A 20,153-nucleotide genomic window follows, 5' to 3' on the forward strand; every position below is an offset into this window, starting at 1 on the left:
TTTCTCTGAGTCTAGACCTATTGCAAAGTCATCTTACAGATCTAAACATGCTACCTTATAGATGAGTCATGAGAATAGCACAATTTAATGTCTGAGCTGGAGTCTTTGCTACACTGGTTTTTAACCTACTATCCCAACTTGCTGAGGTCTTTTAAATCTTGATTTTGTAATCTCCAGTAAGAATGCTACCTCCAAACTTTGTGATGTGTGCAAATTTGATAGCCTTGCCTTTTAAAATTTGATTTAAGTTATTGATCCAAAATAAACAACTTCGTTTTGGTTCAATTTATTACACGAACTCTATATGTTGAAAATTGTGTACAGGGCAAACTTAAATGTATATTCATTGCAATAACAAGTCAACAATCATGAATAAGAAAATTCTAGAAGTAGTAACTGCTTTATAAATATACTAGAGGCCTGGTGCACGAATTTGTGCACTGGTGGTGTCCCTCAGCCTGGCTTGCGCCCTCTTGCAATCCAGGACCCCTCGGGGGATGTCAGACTTCTGGTTTCGGCCTGATCCCCACATCCAACATCCCCTGAGGGATGTAGTAGTGCGCGAAGTGGCAAGCCCTGGGTGCAGCTACTGCTCATCATAGCCTTGCTTCACTGCCACTTGGTAATGCTGCCAGAGGCAGGAGAGGCTCATGCCTCCACAGCTGTGCTTGCCAGCTGTGAGCCTGGCATCTGGTACCCATTGGTCAGCTGAGCCATGCTCCAGCTGTGGGAGTGCTCCTGCGTTGAGTGCCCCCTGGTGGCCATATGCATCACAGCTTCCAGCTGGTCATCTGATTGTCCAGCTGACCCATCACTTAAGCTTTTATATATATAGACTAGAGGCCCGGTGCACAAAAATTTGTGCACTCAGGGGGGGGGGGGTCCCTCAGCCCGGCCTGTGCCCTCTCGCAGTCTGGGACCCCTCGGGAGATAACGACCTGCTGGCTTAGGCCCGCTCCTGGGTGGCAGAGGGCAGGCCCAATCCCTAGGTGCAGCCCCTGGTCGGGCTCAGAGCAGGGCTGATTGGGGAGTTGGGGCGCCGCCCCCTGTCATGCACAGAGCAGGGCGGATCGGGAGGTTGCGATGCCACCCTCAGTCACGCTCAGGGTAGGGCCGATTGGGGGGTTGGGGCACCGCCCCTGTCACATTCAAGGCAGGGTCCATGGGGAGGTTGTGGCGCCACCCCCTGTCACGCACAGAGCAGGGCCATTCAGGGGGCTGGGGCACTGCCCCCTGTCACTCACAGAGCAGGGCCCATCAGGGGGGTTGGGGCGCTGCCCCCTGTCACTCACAGAGCAGGGCCCATCAGGGCGGTTGGGGCTCCGTACCCTGTCATGCACAGAGCAGGGCTGATCAGGGGGTTGAGGAGCTCCTGCCTGTCACGCACAGAGCAGGGCCGATAGGGGAGTTGGGGCACCGCCCCCTGTCACACACAGAACAGGGCGGATCAGGGGGTTGGGGCGCCATAACCTGTCACACTCAGGGCAGGGCTAATGGGGAGGTTATGGCTCTACCCCGTCACACACAGAACAGGGCCTGTGGGGGCGGGGTTGGGGTGTTGCTGTCTATCACCCACAGAGCAGGGCCGGTCAGGGGGTTGGGGCGCCGCCACTGTCACACTCAGGGCAGGGCCGATGGAGAGGTTATGGCTCTACCCCATCACACACAGAGCAGGGCCCGTGGGGGGGGGGGTGGGCGCCGCACCCTGTCACACACAGAGCCGCAGGGCGATCAGGGGGTTGGGGAGTTCCCCCCTATCAGGCACAGAGCAGGGCTGATCAGGGGGTTGGGGTGCCTTCCCCTGTCATGAACAGAGCAGGACGGATAGGGAGTTTGTGGCCCCACCCCCTGTCACACACAGAGCCGCAGGGCGATCAGGGAGTTTGGGCGTTACCCCCTGTCACGCGGATCCCGGTGCTGGGAGGCCTCTCAGCTCCTCTGATCCCGGTGCTGGGAGGCATATTACCCTTTTACTATATAGGATAGAGGCCTGGTGCACAGGTCGGGGCCGGCTGGTTTGCCCTGAAGGGTGTCCTGGATCAGGCTGGGGGTCCCCACTGGGGTGCCTGGCCAGCCTGGATGAGGGGATGATGGCTGTTTGCAGCTGGTCACACCCCCTTCAGGGTGGGGGTCCCCACTGGGGTGCCTGGCCAGTCTGGGTGAGGGGCTGAGGGCTGTTTTCAGGTTGGCGGGTTACTGTAGCTCCCAACCACTCCTTTTTTTTTTTTTTTTTTTTATTCTGGGCCAGCTTTAGCTCTGAGACTTGGCTCCAGCTCTTAGGCCGCGGCTGCTGAAAGCAGGTATCTGGTTTGTTTGGGTTCTATAATCGAAACACTGTTTCAACTCCAGCTCTGAGATCCCGGTTGACTGAAAGTAGGTTTCTGGGGTTTTGTTTAGCTTCTATATTTGTAACAATGTTTCAAACTGCAAGCTCAGAGGCCGGCAGCGGCAGGCAGGGAATGTTGGAGTCCTCTGTCACTGAAGCAAGCAAGCCTCATGTTCGCTTCAAGCTGCCTGGCTGCCGGCCGCCATCTTGGCGGGCAGTTAATTTGCATATCTCCCTGAGTAGCCAATGGGAAGGGTAGCGGAGGTATGGCTAATTACCATGTTTCTCTCTTATTAGATAGGATAGGAGATGATTAGCTGAATGTAATGTATAAGGTGGCAGACATTAGTGATTTATCCTATTGAAAAATAGTGAACTCAAGACTGTAATTCCCTTGTAAGATTGAAGTACCAGTGTCAAATCTCATGTTTTCAGTACAGATCAGCAGGATCTGCATTTGTGGGAGCAAATCCACTTAGACTTCTTTGATAATTAAACTCATATGAGCCATCACAGGACAGATGAATGTGCTATTTAAAACAAATTATAACCTTTAAGGATGAAGATGTGCTATTGAAATCTAAATATAAATTCACATTGAATTTTAATTGAATAGTGTACTATTGTTTAACAGGTGAAACTGATGTGAACACTTCACAGTATTTTTTAATAAAGTAAGAATACACCTTAAATTTCAAAAATATTACTCAGGTGAAGATTATTTGTGTAATTTGTCAATGTTTCTGAAAACTTTTGAAAGGCCTTTTCCTGACATTTAAAATATCTGTCCTAGTTAATGATTTTGGAACTAGAAAGGGATGACAGATTTTTTTTTCCATGCCTTAACACTGGTCTTTATATAAACTGAATAGCAATTTTAACTTTCTTGTCAATTACTAAAGTGTCATCAAAGGGTGTAAGTAATACTGTGTTCACTGGTGGCATATTTAACCCCCTCCCCAAATACTGTCCTTTTAATTATAAGAAATCTTCTGACCATTTGACTGAAAGCACTGTCTAATTCAATGTTTAGATTTCTGTGGGTTTTTTAATGTATTATTCTTGTAATATTTAAAATGCAATTTTGTGTAAGACCTTAGATTTTAATGATAGAGGTATGAAAGAACACATTGTGCAAATATAATCTATTAACCTTATTTCATCACTAGTTTGATATTTGAAGCTTTGACATGTTTTTCTTCACACTCATTAAAAAGATATTGCCAGTGGAAAATGTTAATATTTAGTAAAAAAATGTTCAAAATTATAAACAGCATGATCTCAAAATGACTGGGGGAGTGTGTGTGCTATAATATAAACCATGGTGTCCATTAAAGCAGGGTTTTGCTTTTCTGTGTATTTATGCTTTTCCATAGATTTCAAATCTTCCACAATGAGAATGTATAAGAAAAATAATAAAAATCACACAAAAACATAATAAAAATGAACCAGTTATTCTCAAAGATAAAAGTGTAATACATTTGAACATTGTAATATGCCATTTTGTTTTTCTTGATTTAAGAGAGACATCGATTTGTTGCTCCATTTATTTATGCATTCATTGGTTAACTTAAATTTGTTATTTTGACACTATTGCAGATGTCCTTTGCCCAACTCCATCCAGCCCCCACACCCCCTCCCTTGGTCCTCACCATGGGGTATGCATATATGTTATTTAGCTAATCCCTACACCTTCCTTTATCTAGTCCCCACCACCTCCTGCCCCTCTGACATCTGTCAGTCTGTTCAGTGTATCCATGCCACTGGTTCTATTTTTTTTCTTCAGTTTATTTCTGTTTTAAGATTTCACATATTAGTGAGATCATATGGTATTTGTCTTTCTCTGACTGACTTATTTCACTTAGCATGATACTCTCCAGGTCCATCCATGCTGTCACAAAGGGTAGAAGTTCCTTCTTTTATACAGCTGCTTAGTATTCCAATCTGCAAATGTACCATAGCTTCTTTATCCACTCATCTACTGATGGGCACTTGGGCTGTTTCCAGATCTTGGCTATTGTAAATAACTCTGCTATGAACATAGGGGTACATATATTCTTTCTGATTTGTGTTTCTGATTTCTTAGGATATATTCCTAGGAGTGGGATCACTGGGTCAAATAACAGTTCCATTTTTAACTTTTTGAGGAAACTCCATACTGTTTTCCACAGTGGCTGCATTCCCACTAACAGTGCCCTAGGGTTCCCTTTTATCCACATCCTTGACAGCACTTGTCGTTTGGTGATTTATTGATAGTAGCCAATCTGACAGGTATGAGGTGATACCTTGTTGTAGTTTTTTTTAAATATTTTTATTGATTTCAGAGATGAAGGGAGAGGGAGCGCGATATAGAAACATCAATGATGGGAGAGTATCATTGATTGGCTGCCTTGTGCACGCCCCCTATTGGGGATTTGAACCCACAACCCAGGCATGTGCCCTTGACTGGAATTGAACCTGGGACCCTTCAGTCTGCAGGCTGACGCTCTATCCACTGAGTCTAACCAGCTAGGGCTCCTTGTAGCTTTAATTTGCATCTCCCTAATGATTAATAATATTGAACATCTTTTCGTATGACCACAGGCCATCTGCATTTCCTCTTTGGAGAAGTGTCAATTCAGGTTCGATGCACATATTTTTTATTAGATTGTTTGCCTTCCTGGTGTTGAGCTGTGTAAGTTCTTTATATATTTTGGAAATTAACCCCTTATCAGATGAATCATTGGTGAATATATTTTCCCAAACAGTGGGTTCCTTTTTCATTTTGTTGATAGTTTCTTTTGTTGTGCAGAAGCTTTTTAGTTTGATGTAGTCCTGTTCGTTTACTTTTCCTGTGTTGCCCTTGCCCTCGGAAACATATTGGCAAAAATGTTGCTCTGAAAGATGTCTGAGATTTTATTGCTTATGTTTTCTTTCAGGATTTTTATGGTTTTGTGATTTACATTTAAGTCTTTTATCCATTTTGAGTTTATTCTTGTGTATGGTGTAAGTTGGTGATCTAGTTTCATTTGTGTGTGTGTCCAATTTTCCCAACACCATTTATTGAGAGACTATTTTTACTCCATTGTATGTTCTTTCCTCCTTTGACAAATATTAATTGATAAAAGCATTGGTTGATTTCTGGGGTCTCTGTTCTACTCCATTGGTCTATATGCCTGTTTGAATGCTAGTACCAGGCTGTTTTGATTACAGTGACTTTGCAGTATATTTTAATATCTGGTATTGTGATCCCTCCAATTTAGTTCTTTCTCAAGATTGCTGAGGCTATTTGGGGTCTTTTTTGGTTCCATATAAATTTTGGAGTATTTATTCTAGATCTGAGAAATATGCCATTGGTATTTTAATAGAGATTGCATTGAATCTGGAGATTGCTTTGGGTAGTATAGACATTTTAATGGCCTTAATTCTTGCAATCCATGAACACAGTATATATGCTTCTACTTGCTTGCATCTTCCTCTATTTCTTTTTCCAATGTCCTAAAATTTTCATTACAGGTCTTTTACCTCCTTGGTTAAGTTTATTCCTAAGTACTATTTTTTGATTGCAATAGTAAATGGGGTTGTTTTCTTACTTTCTCTTTTTGAAAGTTTGTTATTGGTGTATATAGATGCCACTGATTTCTGGATATTAATTTTGTAGCCTGCTGCTTTGCTTACTTCATTTATTAGTTCTAGTAGTTTTTTGGTGGCGTCTTTAGTGCTTTCTACATACAATATCATGTCATCTGTGAATAATGATATTTTATTTCTTCCTTTCCAATTTGAAAGACTTTGATCTCTTCTTCTTGTCTGATGCTGTAGTTATAACTTCCAGCACCATGTTGAATAAGAGTGGTGAAAGCAGACATCCCTATCTTGTTTCTGATCTTAAGGGAAACACTTTTAGTTCATGCCCATTAAGTATGATATTGGCTGTAGGTTTTTCATTATGTTCAGGCGTGATCACTCTATTCCCACCTTGCTGAGAGTTTTTATCATAGATGGGTGCTGGATTTTATGTGCCCTGACCAGGGATGAAACTCACTACCTTGGGGTATCAGGGACTTGAACCCTCAATCTATTGGTGCACAGGGCAATGCTATAACCAACTGAGCCACCTGGCCAGGGCAGTTGTCTATTTTTAAATATGATTTATATTTTCCTGTTATAAACTAAATAAACTAAATATATGTCCATTTTGAAATATGTAAATAATATAGAAATGTATAAAGCTCTCTGCCTTCACACTATCTTCTTAGAAACATTGGTGCCATGAGAACCAACGGAAGAAGCAGCAAATGCGCAGGCTGAAGTACAAAAGAAGAAAGTAGAGGCAGAGGTCCAAGTAAACCATTGGCTTGTGCACATGTGAAGCCACAGGAGCAGAAATAAGGGGAGTGAGAGGCCAAGACACTGATACAAATTGTTAGACTGCATGCATGCTGTTCACACCTTCTCTAGAACATATGTCACCATCTGATGGCCATGATCACCTTTTGAAAGAGCCATCTTGCTCATGTAAAAACAGTCCCTTTTGGTCCTTTGCCCTGGACCTGAGACATTATGGACCTGTTCTGGTCTCAGTTGTGGTTGAATGTGACATGTACAATAAAAGATCTCTTCTGCTGTCTTAGCTGAAGAAAAAAAATCAAAAGAACAAAAACTAAGGCCAACAGTATTTTAATAAGCCTTTAGGAATACACATATTGCACAGATATATATTAATATATATGCTTATCTTAAGGTTGGGAGGTACCTTAAAGATCTGCTCCAGCCCCCTGTACATTTTGAGGAAAAATATTTTACTTCCAATCTGGCAATTAGCTCTTTTTAGTGGAAGCTCCATTTCCCCAGTGTTTTATTTGTAAAGAAAACAACTGTAGGTCCCCTTCTTCTACTATGATACAGTGTATGGTTTATAAAAATGTTTTCTGTGTTCTACTTCAAGTCAAGGCTTCTCTAAGTTTGTAATTGCTGATACCGGTTGATTTTGAAACATGTTTCCAAATCTTCATGTTTAATCTGAAGTTAAGAACAAGAATGAGTCCAATCTCAGAGCAGGCAGAGAGACAGGCTGTGATGTACCGTGGTTCCTTTTGGGTGAGGAAACAGAGAATGAGCAGTGACTATCTTAAGGACAAAAATTTGTGGTAGGGATTTCTTTGCCTTAGACCAGCAGTTCTCAACCTTTGGGTCGCGACCCCTTTGGGGGTCAAACGACCCTTTCACAAGGGTCTCATAAGACCATCGGAAAACACATATATAATTGCATATTGTTTACAGTAGCAAAATTACAGTTATGAAGTAGCAATGAAAATAATTTTATGGTTGGGGATCACTCTATCCACTGAGCCAAACTGGTTAGGGCTGTCTTCATCTTCCTTGATTTACTTCTTCATTTTGGGGGAAAGCATTCTCTAGTAACTTCCTAAGAAGGGTTTATATGTGATAAGCTTTTAAAATATTTGTGTGTCTCAAAATGTCTTTCTTTAGTCTACTTTTATATTTGTTTGAGATTTTGGCTCAGTAAAAAATTCTAAGATGAAAAATAATTGTCTCCATAATTTTGAGGGTTTTTTCCCCCTATTACTCTCTAGAAACCAGCATTGCTACTGAGAATTTCAATGCTATTTTTCTTCTTATCCTTTGTAAGGAATTTATTTTTTCCCTCTGGAAATGTTTAGTTGCTTTTCACATCTCTGGAGTCTTTAATAATTCATAAGGGTGTGTTTCAGTGTACTTTTAAAAATATCACCTCATTTTGCATTTGATGGGCCCTTTCAATACAAATATTCATGTTCCCCAGTTCTAGAAAAATTATTTCTATTCTCTTATTTCTTTGAAATGCTCCTCCCCATCTTCTCTGTTCTTTCTTTTTTTTATTGAAGTATAATTGACTTATAACACTGTATTAGTTTCAAGTGTACAACATAGCTGTTCAATATTTGTATACATTGTAAAATGATCACCACAACAAGTCTAGTTACCATCTGTCATTATATAAAGTTACAATATTTTTGTTGTTCTTTCTTTCTTGGGCTCTTGTGGGATATTGGGCCTCCAGAATTGATTCTCTATGTCTCTTTTCTCTCACTCAACACCATGAGGCAATCCCACCATGGTTTCCTAGAAACCCAGTTTTCTTCTTTAAAATGACCATTTCACCTCTCCCTTCTTTCCTTAGTTCCTGCACACATCCCTTTTCCTCCTCCTCATTGTCATCTGATGACTTCAACTCATGACTTCAAAAAGAAAATAGAAAATTTATGAGATTAACTCTTGCACAAGAGTAAGAAAGAGAAGGGAGATTGGGCAGAGGAAGAAGTCAGACTGTAAAGAAACCTCAATAAAAGCCTCATCCAGCCCAAGAGAAAGTTCTGAAGATGGGATAATTTGTCAGAGTGAACCCTGTCTGAGGCAAAGGAGCTAGATCTTGATACCCCATGTCATTTAGTCATTGGATATGGGTTGCCCTCGGCAGGTTCAGTGACCATAAGTTAGGTGGGTCTTTGCAGCTGAGACAATCCTTGCAGGGGGCTGACAGATGAAGACTTTTATCTGGCAGCATTTCAACAGATGGGATAATAAAGCCTTCATTTCTGAAGGGAGATCTGAATGATACATCACAGCTTCTAACACAACAGCCTACCTGCACCTGTCAGAGATGATTCTGTGCCTCTATTTCCAACTTAGCAGTTAGTGACATCAAGTTAATAGCTTAAAATTGGCTATTCCATGAAATTAAAAAAAAATTGCCAATCAGCCCTAGCTGGTTTAGCTCAGCGGATAGAGTGTTGGCCTGTGAACTGAAAGGTCCCAGGTTTGATTCCGGTCATGCTCGGGTTGTGGGCTCGATCCCCAGTGGGGGACTTGCAGGAGGCAGCCGATCCATGATGCTCTCTCATCATGGATGTTTCTATCTCTTTCTCCCTCTTCCTTCCTCTCTGAAATCAATAAAAATATATTTAAAAAAATTTTTGCCAATCATTTTCAGTTATAAGAAGGTTCTTTCTTGTTTTCTGATTATTACCTTTACATAGTATCACAATATTATTTATGGATGATAATAGTGGCTTGAATCTTTCAGTGTATAAACAATTAACATTGTTTTTAAAGTTCTCTGTTTCCAGAATTATGTCTGTTACTTCCACGGATTTTTTTCACTTACCCATCCATCCATATATCAACTCTTCAAATAAAAGATGAGGCACTGTTTTAGGTGGTGGTGAACAAGACACAAAAGGTCCCTGTCCTGGAGCTTGCATGCTAGTGGAGACAGATTATAGACTAATAAATGTGCAAATATATAATTTTAGGAAGTTATTTTTGCTATGAACGAAAAAAAATCAGTGCTATCGATGAAGCATGTGGGAGGAGGGGGTGTCTTTTTTTTTGAGTAGAGTGGTCTAGGAAGTTGTCCCTGCAGGCCAGACAAACCATTGCAGTGGGAGGCAGCCCCAGGTGTCCTGGGCTCTGAGAAGAGCACAAGTATACTGTGTCACAAGAACAGCAAGAAGGCTAGTGTGGCACTGGCTGGTTTGGCTCAGTGGATAGAGTGTCAGCCTGCGGACTGAAGGGTCCCAGGTTCGATTCTGGCCAGGGGCACATGCCAGGGTTGTGGGCTTGGTCGCCAGTGGGGGACCTGCAGGAGGCAGCCAATCTATGATTCTCTCTAATCATTGATGTTTCTATCTCTCTCTCCCTTCCTCTCTGAAATCAATAAAAATTTAAAAAGTATATTTATTTATTTATTTATTTATTTATTTATTTATTTATTTATTTATTTATTTATTTATTTATTTAAAAAGGCTAGTGTGGCTGGATAATGTGCACCAAGAGGCAGAGTGATAGTAAATAAGTTAGGTAAACTAGGGAGTAGGGCAGATCATTTTCACCACTTATCTTAGTCTCTCTTTGCATTTGGTGACTTGGGTGAGTCAGGCTTTACCAGAGAGAGAGACAGAGAGATTTATTTCAAGCAATGCTATCATGGGGACTGTCTATGGATTTGAAATCAACATCATAAGTCTACAGGGTGGAACCTCAGGAAGGCACTAACTTACAGTCCTGAGGTATTTTTTTCTTCTTCCTTAGGCAAACCTATGTTTTGCTGTTTAAGGTTTTCTCTTTTTTTTAAAAAAATAATATATTTCTTTTTATTGATTTCAGAGAGGAAGGGAAAGGGAGATAGAAACATCAATGATGAGAGAGAATCATTGATTGGCTGCCACCTCACCTGCACCTACTGGGCATCAAGCCCGCAACCGGGCATGTGCCCTTGGCCGGAATCAAACCTGGCACCCTTCAGTCCACAGGCTGACGCTCTATCCACTGAGCCAAACCAGCTGGGATGCTGTTTAAGGTTTTCAACCCATTGTATAAGGCCAGACAGGTTTTCAAGGACAATTTGCTTCAAGTCAACTTGTTGTAGAAGTTTTGACTACTACAAAATACCCCAGAGCAACACCTAGATTAGTGTTTGATTAGATAATTATAGCGTAACCAAATAGACATATAAAAATGACCATTAGAGTAATTTACTTCACACATTTAGTGATCCTTTTTTTTCCTATCTCTCCTCCATTTCTTTCTTTTTTTTATTGCTTAAAGTATTACAAAGAGTATTACATATGTCTCCTTTTTTCCCCCCACCCTTGATAATCCCCTGGCCTCCCCTACCCCCCAGTGTCTTATGTCCATTGGTTATGCTTATATGCATGCATACAAGTCCTTTGGTTGATCTCTTATCCACCCCCCTCCTGCCCTCCCACCCTCTCCGGCCTTCCTGCTGTAGTTTGACAGTCTGTTCGAGGCAGCTCTGCCTCTGTGTCTATTTTTGTTCATAAGTTTATAATGGTCTTTATTATCCAGAAATGAGTGAGATCATGTGGTATTTTTCCTTCATTGACTGGCTTATTTCACTTAGCATAATGCTCTCCAGTTCCATCCATGCTGTTGCAAATGGTAAGAGTTCCTTCTTTTTTACAGCAGCATAGTATTCCATCGTGCAGATGTACTACAGTTTTCAAATCCATTCATCTACAGATGGGCACTTAGGCTGTTTCCAGGTCTTAGCTATGGTGGATTGTGCTGCTATGAACATAGGGGTGCATATATCCTTTCTGATTGGTGTTTCTGGTTTCCTGGGATATATTCCTAGAAGTGGGATCACAGGGTCAAATGGGAGTTCCATTTTCAGTTTTTTTGAGGAAACTCCATACTGTCTTCCATAGTGGCTGCACCAGTCTGCATTCCCACCAGCAGTGAACAAGTGTTCCTTTTTCTCCCCATCCTCTCCAGCACTTGTCGTTTGTTGATTTGTGGATGATAGCCAGTCTGACAGGTGTGAGATGGTACCTCATTGTTGTTTTGATTTGCATCTCTCGGATGATTAGTGACTTTGAGCATGTTTTCATATGTCTCTTGGCTTTCTGAATGTCCTCTTTTGAAAGGTGTCTATTTAGATCCTTTGCCCATTTTTTGATTGGATTGTTTATCTTCCTTTTATTAAGTTGTATGAGTTCCCTATAAATTTTGGAGATTAGGCCCTTATCAGATATGATATTGGCAAATATGTTTTCCCATGCAGTGGGCTTTCTTGTTGTTTTGTTGATGGTTTCTTTTGCTGTGCAGAAACTTTTTATTTTGATGTAGTCCCATTTGTTTATTTTCTCTTTAGTTTCCAATGCCCTAGGAGCTGTACATTTAGTGATCCTTACCAGCCTATTTATATTTAAAAACGAAGCCCAGAAAAGCTTACTGGGGAGTTTATAGGTGGGGCTGACAAACTGAAAGTCTTTGCTTTAGGGTAAGAAAGATGAGGAGTAAAATCATGTGATGGTTATCTTTCTCACATGATCTCACTCATATGTGGAATCTAATGAACTTAATAAACTGAAGAAAAAATAAGTCCAGAGACATGGATGAATGGAACAGACAGATGAATCTCAGAGGGAAGGTGGAAGTGGGGGATGGGGAGAGATTAACCAAAGAATTTATATGCATACTAGGGGCTCGGTGCGCGATGATTCGAAGATTCGTGCATGGGGCTGCGGGGGAGGAGGGGGGGAGGTCCCTCAGCCCAACCTGCTCCCTCTCCAATCTGGGAGCCCTCAGGGGAGCCCTCTCCAATCCGGGAGTTTCTGTCTGTCATTGCAATCATATGAATGAATTGTATGAGACCCCAACTCAGTTTGGTTTGTTGCTCACAGCATAATAGAGGCATTTTTTTTTTAATTTGCTTCATTGGTGGAGATTTCCTGGAAGTTTTAGGATATCTTCCCTTTAATTTTTCCTAGACACTCTGATTTTACTTATGTCTCTCACCTTTGCTTTCCCTCCATCCCCCACCGCAACAGTAATGTGCTCCAGGCTCACTTTGCTCTAGTGCAGTGGTTCTCAACCTTCCTAATGCCGCGACCCTTTAATACAGTTCCTCATGTTGTGGTGACCCCCAACCATAAAATTATTTTCGTTGCTACTTCATAACTGTAATGTTGCTACTGTTATGAATCATAATGTAAATATCTGATATGCAGGATGTATTTAGGTGACCCCTGTGAAAGGGTCATTCGACCCCCAAAGGGGTCGCGACCCACAGGTTGAGAACTGCTGCTCTAGTATCTAGGAGATCTGTCTGCCACCAGAACTACTATTCCCAGAATTCCTGGTGCTCCACACGCTGGGAGCGACCGAGGGAGCCATGGCCCCCAGCCTCAGGCTCTCCTGCTCTGCTCTCTGCCCGGTGACTGAGGGAGCCACGTCCTCCCAAGGGAGCAACCAAGGAAACCACATTCCCCCAAGCTGCCGGCTCTCCCACTTCTGCTCTCCGCCAGGTGCCTGTGTATGCAAATTAACCCACCATCTTTGTCGGGTTATTTTGCATATTTACCCTGATTGGCTGGTGAGTGTAGCAAAGGGATGGTCAATTTACATGTTTCTCTTTTATTATATAGGATATGCATATATGCATAACCCCTGGACACAGACTACAGTTTGGTGAAGGCCTGGGGGAGGTGGCTAGGAGTGGGGTGGAGGGGTCAGTGGAAGGAAAAGGGGGCATCTGTAATACTTTCAACAATAAAGGTAATTTTTTAAAAAAATCATGTTATGGGAGACCCCTAAATAGCAGAATTTGGAATATTTTTGAAGGCCCTCCAAGTTCCCCAGAGAAGTCTCTGCTCTCTTGCAAAGGTGAATAGTGCTGTGTGTGAATGGGGTGGAAGGTGTAAGAGATGTGGCTGGGAGAGAGTAGAAACTTTTCCCAGAGTCTTTTAATGAGTCTTGGTGTTTTTTTTTTTGTTTGTTTTTTTTTATTAGTTAAGGTATTACAAATGTGTCCTCATCCCCCCCTAGTCTTGGTGTTTTTTAGTGCAGGTCTCACTCTCACCCTGCACAGAACCTGGTATCTCTGAATCCCAAGACTTTCCAGGGTTCTGCCAGGCAAACTAACTCCCTATGATCCTAATTTGTTTCTGTGAGGCCCATCCCCACCCTACCCAATCTGTAGCTCTCTCAGGTTTAATAATCATGCTTTTATTTACTTTTTTCCTTTATTTTATTTTTTCATCACCATTTATTCCCCCTATACCCTTTTAATCTCCACACAGCCCCTACCCCTGGATTCAACACATTGTTGTCCATGTCCATGATTTCTTTCTCTTTAAAAAAATTTTTTTTTCTGAATCATTCCACTCCTCCAATACCCATGTCCTTTATTTCCTTTTGATTTCTAAATTGTGTTAAAATCTCTTCTTTTTTCAGAGGTCCTTTCCTGTTCTCTTCATCTTTGTGGATTTATAAATCAAAAAACAAAAGCTGTGTGGACTCTTACAACAAGAAACATGGTGCGTTCTATCTGCAATTTCAAATCACTCAGACTAATTTTTGCATGGAATAGCCTTGGTTAAACATTGGGAAGAAGGTGGGGGAAGAGATCCAGTTCAATGGTAGATTAAAAATTTTTTTTGATGATGATGATGATGAGAGAGAGAAAGAGAGAGAGAGAGAGAGAGAGAGAGAGAGAGAGAGAGAGAGAGAGAGAGCCATATTTGTTTTTCCACTTATTCATTGGTTGCTTCTTTTATGTGCCCTGATCAGGAATCAAACTGAAACCTTGGATCAAATCTGCAATGCTGGTGTATTGGGAGGATGCTCTAACTAGCTAAGCTACCTGGCTAGGGCTCAGTGTTAAATTTTAAGTGATGTCCCAGGCCTCTGGTTCCATGGCTTGGTAGTGGTGGTGGAATTCTCCTTCAGCTGCAAGTGTATTCCTAGTTACACCAAAATATCAGTGTTTTATCAAAAATTGAAATATGGTTATCATCTTCTTTCCTATAACATATTCTGTCCTTCTGAGTTGAGTGTCTCCAGATAAGATGACTGAAAAAGAAGGTCCTCGCTAGAACAAATTATCATAGAGGAGGGATAGGATCTTAACAAAGAGATCTGGCCTGGACGGAAATGGGGAAGGGGAAAAAAAGAGAACCTATATCAGGGAAAGGAGGTAGTCAAGTTCAAGGGGAAGCTCTGGGAATTGGGCCTAAGAACATCTTTGGCCCCCGTCCTTCTTCTCTCATCATCTCCCTATCATTATTTTCTTCTTTCACAGCCCTTTTATTTTAATAGCCACATCCTATCCTAAGTTTATTCCATCACAGACTTCTGAAAACAGACTCAAAGAGAATAGCTAGATTACTAGGAAACAGAAAAAGATGTTCAACTTCACAATTAACCCTGAATCAGTCATTGCAACAATAGTAAGAGACCTTGGAAGGGCTTTACACAGAGGAGGGAGGTCCTTAAAACACTTTGAAAATGAGTGTATCTCTGGTTTGAAATTTTAGTGCAGGATATACTTTTTTACTAACATCTTGAGATTCGATTTTTAAAATAACTGTGTTCATATAAGCATAACCAATGGACATAAGACACTGGGGGGTAGGGGAGGCCAGGGGATTGTCAAGGGCGGGGGGCGGGGGGAAAGGACACATATGTAATACCCTTTGTAATACTATAAGCAATAAAACAATAAAAAAATAAAAAAATAAAATAACTGTGTTCTAAGAAGAAAACATATTTTTGATTCAAAAATATCAAAGTTTCAATATTTATATATGAAAAAAAGCATAGTATCTATCAAATGACGGATGGATAAACAAAATTTGGCATATAATACAATGAAATATTATTCAGCCATAAAAAGAAATTAAATACTGACACATGTTGCAACATGGAAAAACCTTGAAAATATTATGCTAAATGAAAGAAGGAGCAAAAGGCCACATATTGCATGATTCCACTTACATAAACATGTCCAGCATAGAAAAATCCATGGAGACAGAAATTCAATTAGTAGCTAGTTAACAGGCTTACAGTCTAGTTCTAATTATGCTACAGACTAACAGCATGAGCTTGGGCAACTCTCTTAGTCTCTCTAAATCTCAGTTTTCTTACCTGAAAAGTGAGGACAAATAAAGTGGGCCTTCCTTACAGGTTTGTTTGGAGGCTTAAATAGATGAAAAAGGAAAAAGTACTTGCAAGTGTGAATGAAGATGAAGTGTGCAAATGAAGATGGTACACTTATTCATTTTATTAGTGGTAGTAGTAACAGCAACTCTGGCTTATATCAAATTAAGATGGTGACCTGCTAAATTTATAAAAACTTAGATCTTCAAAATTGGCCTTATACAAAGTAAATAACACGTTATATAATTTTCATTGGTCACTGTTACCAAAGAATATATATATATATATATATATATATATATATATATATATATATATATTTGAGAAATAACAGATATTATGTATAATTATGGACCTCAGCTTGGGTCTATTTCATGTACGTTTTCATCCTCATGTGATCTATGTTACTGAAAAATCCAGGGGTTGGAGTTTTTTGTGGCATGGCTGGATCCAGATGTTCAAATAACTGCTTTTATTTTATTTTATTGTTAATCCTCATCCGAGGATATTTTTTCCAGTGATTTTTAGAGAGAGTGGAAGAGAGAGGGAAAGACAGAGAGAAATATTGATGTGTTTCTCTCACATCCACTGGTTGCCTTCCACAGACGCCCTGGGCTGGGGAGGATCCGGCAACTGAGGTATGTGCCCTTAACCGGAATTGAATCTGGGACCCTTCAGTCCACTGAGCCAAACCGGGTAAGCGAAATAGCTACTTTTATTGCATTTGCTTCATCCTTAGGCAGGCTCTATTTGCAGCCCCAGGTTTACCTCACCGCTATAACTAATCCTAGGGAAGTGCTATTCTCCCTTTCACTGCTTCCAGAAAGGCCTGGGATGGTGTCTCATTGGTTTAAAAACCTATCACAGTGGCAAACCCCTGTAATACACTAATTTACTAGGCCTGGGTCACCTCCCCATCCTGGATAGATCGGGGGTATGGGTCGGGTGGGGAGTGGGTTACTGGGGATCTTGTCTGAATCACATGAATTTAGAGTGGGGCAAGGAAGATTCTCCGTAGGAATATTGAAGTATATAGATGCTGGGTAGGCAATATGAAACTTGATACAGCCCTTTTTATAATATGATCATATTTAATCTGCAAACTGTGAGGTTGCTATTATTCCTACTCTACAAGTAAGTTTTTGTTGGTAATCCTCTCACATGTTAATAGACTTCCTGAATTCTGCAGGACCTCTCAAAATCAAGGGTTATAAGGAGCAAATCAGGATACCTTTAACTTTATTGTCACCTTCCACTTTCAGTATTTCAGAGATTGTAGTTTCTCAAAACCTATGCCAAATTTACCATAATAAAATAATATTCCCTGTCACTAAAATTCCCTCTGTTCTACCTTGAAGAGTTGAGATTTATGGGTTCAGGCAAATTAGGTGAAACCTTATCACTGTTACTAGAAAGAGGCATTTGTTATAAGGCTAATTTATCCTTAGCCTTCATCCAAGAACATTAATGAAATCCTAAAGGACCTTATTTCCAAAGATGTTAGTTTACATTTTAAGGCCTATGGCAAGGGCCCTAAAGACTGCTCTATAGACCAATTCAGTGTCAATGGATCTGAATGTGCTATGTAAATTGGGGAAGATTGAGCTGTAGCTATGCATTTTCTTCTTAGCCCTGAGGAACCCTGACCTCATTTAGTGTTCTTTCAAATAAGCAGCTACAGTAAAATTAAAGGACTGTTGTTCATCTACTATCACTTTATTCATCCATTCAATTAACCCACTGTTCAAGTGCCTGCTATATGCCAGGTACTGGAAGGCAGCATTTAATAAGATAGTTCTTCTGTCCTCAGAACCTATCTAAATCAGTATGAAGGAGATAAGACAAAGGGTCAGGAGAGAAGGTATCTGGTTCAGGGAATGTGGCAAAGCTTTACAGACCTGGTAATCATTTTTTTTAATCCTCACCTGAGGATACGTGTATTGATTTTAGAGAGAGAGAAACATCCATGTGAGAGAGAAACATCAATCCCTTGCCTCCTGTACAGGCCTGGACCAGGGATTGAACCCACTTCATTTTGGTGTACTGGACGATGTTCCAATCAACTGAGCTACCTGGACAGAGCAGGTAATCATTTTTTTTTAAGTTTTATTTTTTTGTTAATAGTATTACAGATGTCTCCCATTTTCTCCCTTTTTGTTCCCCTCCATCCAACCTCAACCCCACCCTTTGGTGACTGCACTATTCACTTAAGTATATTATTTTCAAGGTTCATCCATGTTGTAGCATGTATCAGAATTTCATTCCTTTTAAAGCCAAATAATATTCCGTTGTGAGGATAAAAAACAGTTTTTTTTATCCATTTATCTCTTGATAGACATTTAAGCTGTTTCAACATTCTGGCTATTATGAATAATGCTGCTATGAACATTTGTATACAAGTCTCTGTGTGGGGACATTTTCATCCCTCTTTGGTAGATACCTGAGAGTGGAATTGCTGGGGTTATATGGTAACTCTATATTTAACTTTTTGAGGAACTGCCAGACTGTTAACCACAGTGACTGCAATATTTTATACTCCCATCAACAATGAATAAAGTTTCTATTTTTTTCTGAATGACCCCATTTTTTATTTGTTTTTTTAAAATTTATTTTCATTGTTGAGAGTATTACTGATGTTCCCCATCCCCCCCTCGTGCCCCTTTCCACCTGGTTCCCACCCCATCCTATCCCATTCCTTTACCACCCTACTGTCTGTGTCGATGGGCAATGCATGAATGCATATATGTTCTTTGGTTAATCTCTTCCCATCCTCCCTCCCTCTGTGATTTGTCAGTCTGTTCCATGTTTCCATGCCATTCATTCTATTTTGTTAGTTTATTTTGTAACCTCATTTTTAATTTATTTTTATTTTTTAAAATTTATTTTTATTGTTGAGAGTATTACAGTTGTCTCTCATTTCCCCCCCTTTACCTAGCTCCCACCCCACCCCAGGCCTTCACCTCACTACTGTGTGGGTCCATGGGCTGTGCATATATGCATATAAATTCTTTGGTTAATCCCCCCCCCAAGTTTTCTATATACTTTACATTCTTGCCAACACTTGTTATTGTCTGTCTTTTGTTATAATTATTCTAGTGGGTGTGGAGTGGTATTACATTGTGGTTTTGACTTGCATTTACCTGATAGCTAATGATATTGAGCATCTTTCCATGTACTTCTCCACCATTTGTGTATTTTCTTTGCAGAAATGTCTATTTAAATTCTTTGCTCATTTTTAAGTTACTTTATTTGTCTTTTTATCTTAGAGTTGTAAGAGTTCTTTATATATTTTAAACACTAGACTTTTGTCAGATATAGGATTTCCAATTCTGAGCTGTCTTTTCATCTTCCTGATAGTGTTCACACACACACATTAAAACTGTTTTATTGAAATCTACTTTATCTAGTTTTTCTTTTGTTGTCTGTGCTTTTGGTGTGGTATAAGAAACCATTGTCCAATTCAAGATCATTTATGCCTTTGTTTTCTTCTAGTAATTTTGTAATTTTAACTCTTACATTTAGGTGGTTGATCTACTTTGAATAATTTTTGTACATGATGTGAGGTGCAGGTTCAACTTCATTCTTTTGCACATAGATGTTAAGAATATTTTTCTCCATTTAATTGTTTCAATTGTCAATTTCAGTTTCCAGGTGCCACTACTGGTAGGGGTTTATGTCCTTCCCAACCATTTTTTATTCATATACATATGTATAGGATTCAAAAAGTGTTACCAAACTATTAATATGGTTTTGCATTTTACTTTTTTTTCACTTGACAATATAGCAGAGTGTCTTTCCCTATGTGGATCAATTGCATACTTTTCTTATTATGCTAAGTAAAGCCTTCTCCACTCCAGGTTATAAAAAAAATCCTCCTATATCAGTGGTTCTCAACCTTCCTAATGCTGCGACCCTTTAATACAGTTCCTCATGTTGTGTGACCCCCAACCATAAAATTATTTTCATTGCTACTTCAAAACTGTAATTTTGCTACTGTTATGAATTGTAATGTAAATATCTGATATGCTATATGTGTTTTCTGATGGTCTTGACCCACAGGTTGAGAACCGCTGTCCTATATAGTCATCTAGTACTTTTATAGACTGCAATACTTATTTTTCACTTAAATTGTTGTAAAAGAATGACTATAGCATTGGTGGACTTAATGTCATCTTGTTCACAAAGGAGGGGACAATTATAAGCACTTGCTCCTCTCCCCTCTGCACATAGTCAAGATAGAGGCTGGCAAACATTCTGCCTGTTGACTTGACACATAGATAGAGCTTAAATTGGCTAGGAAAAAAAAGTGTGTGTGTGTGTGTGTGTGTGTGTGTGTGTGTGTGTGTGTGTGTGTTCCTCCCCTACTCACTCGTGCCTATTG

This window comes from Myotis myotis, unplaced genomic scaffold (genome assembly GCF_014108235.1).
Source record: "Myotis myotis isolate mMyoMyo1 unplaced genomic scaffold, mMyoMyo1.p scaffold_m19_p_4, whole genome shotgun sequence".
Classification (NCBI taxonomy): Eukaryota; Metazoa; Chordata; class Mammalia; order Chiroptera; family Vespertilionidae; genus Myotis; species Myotis myotis.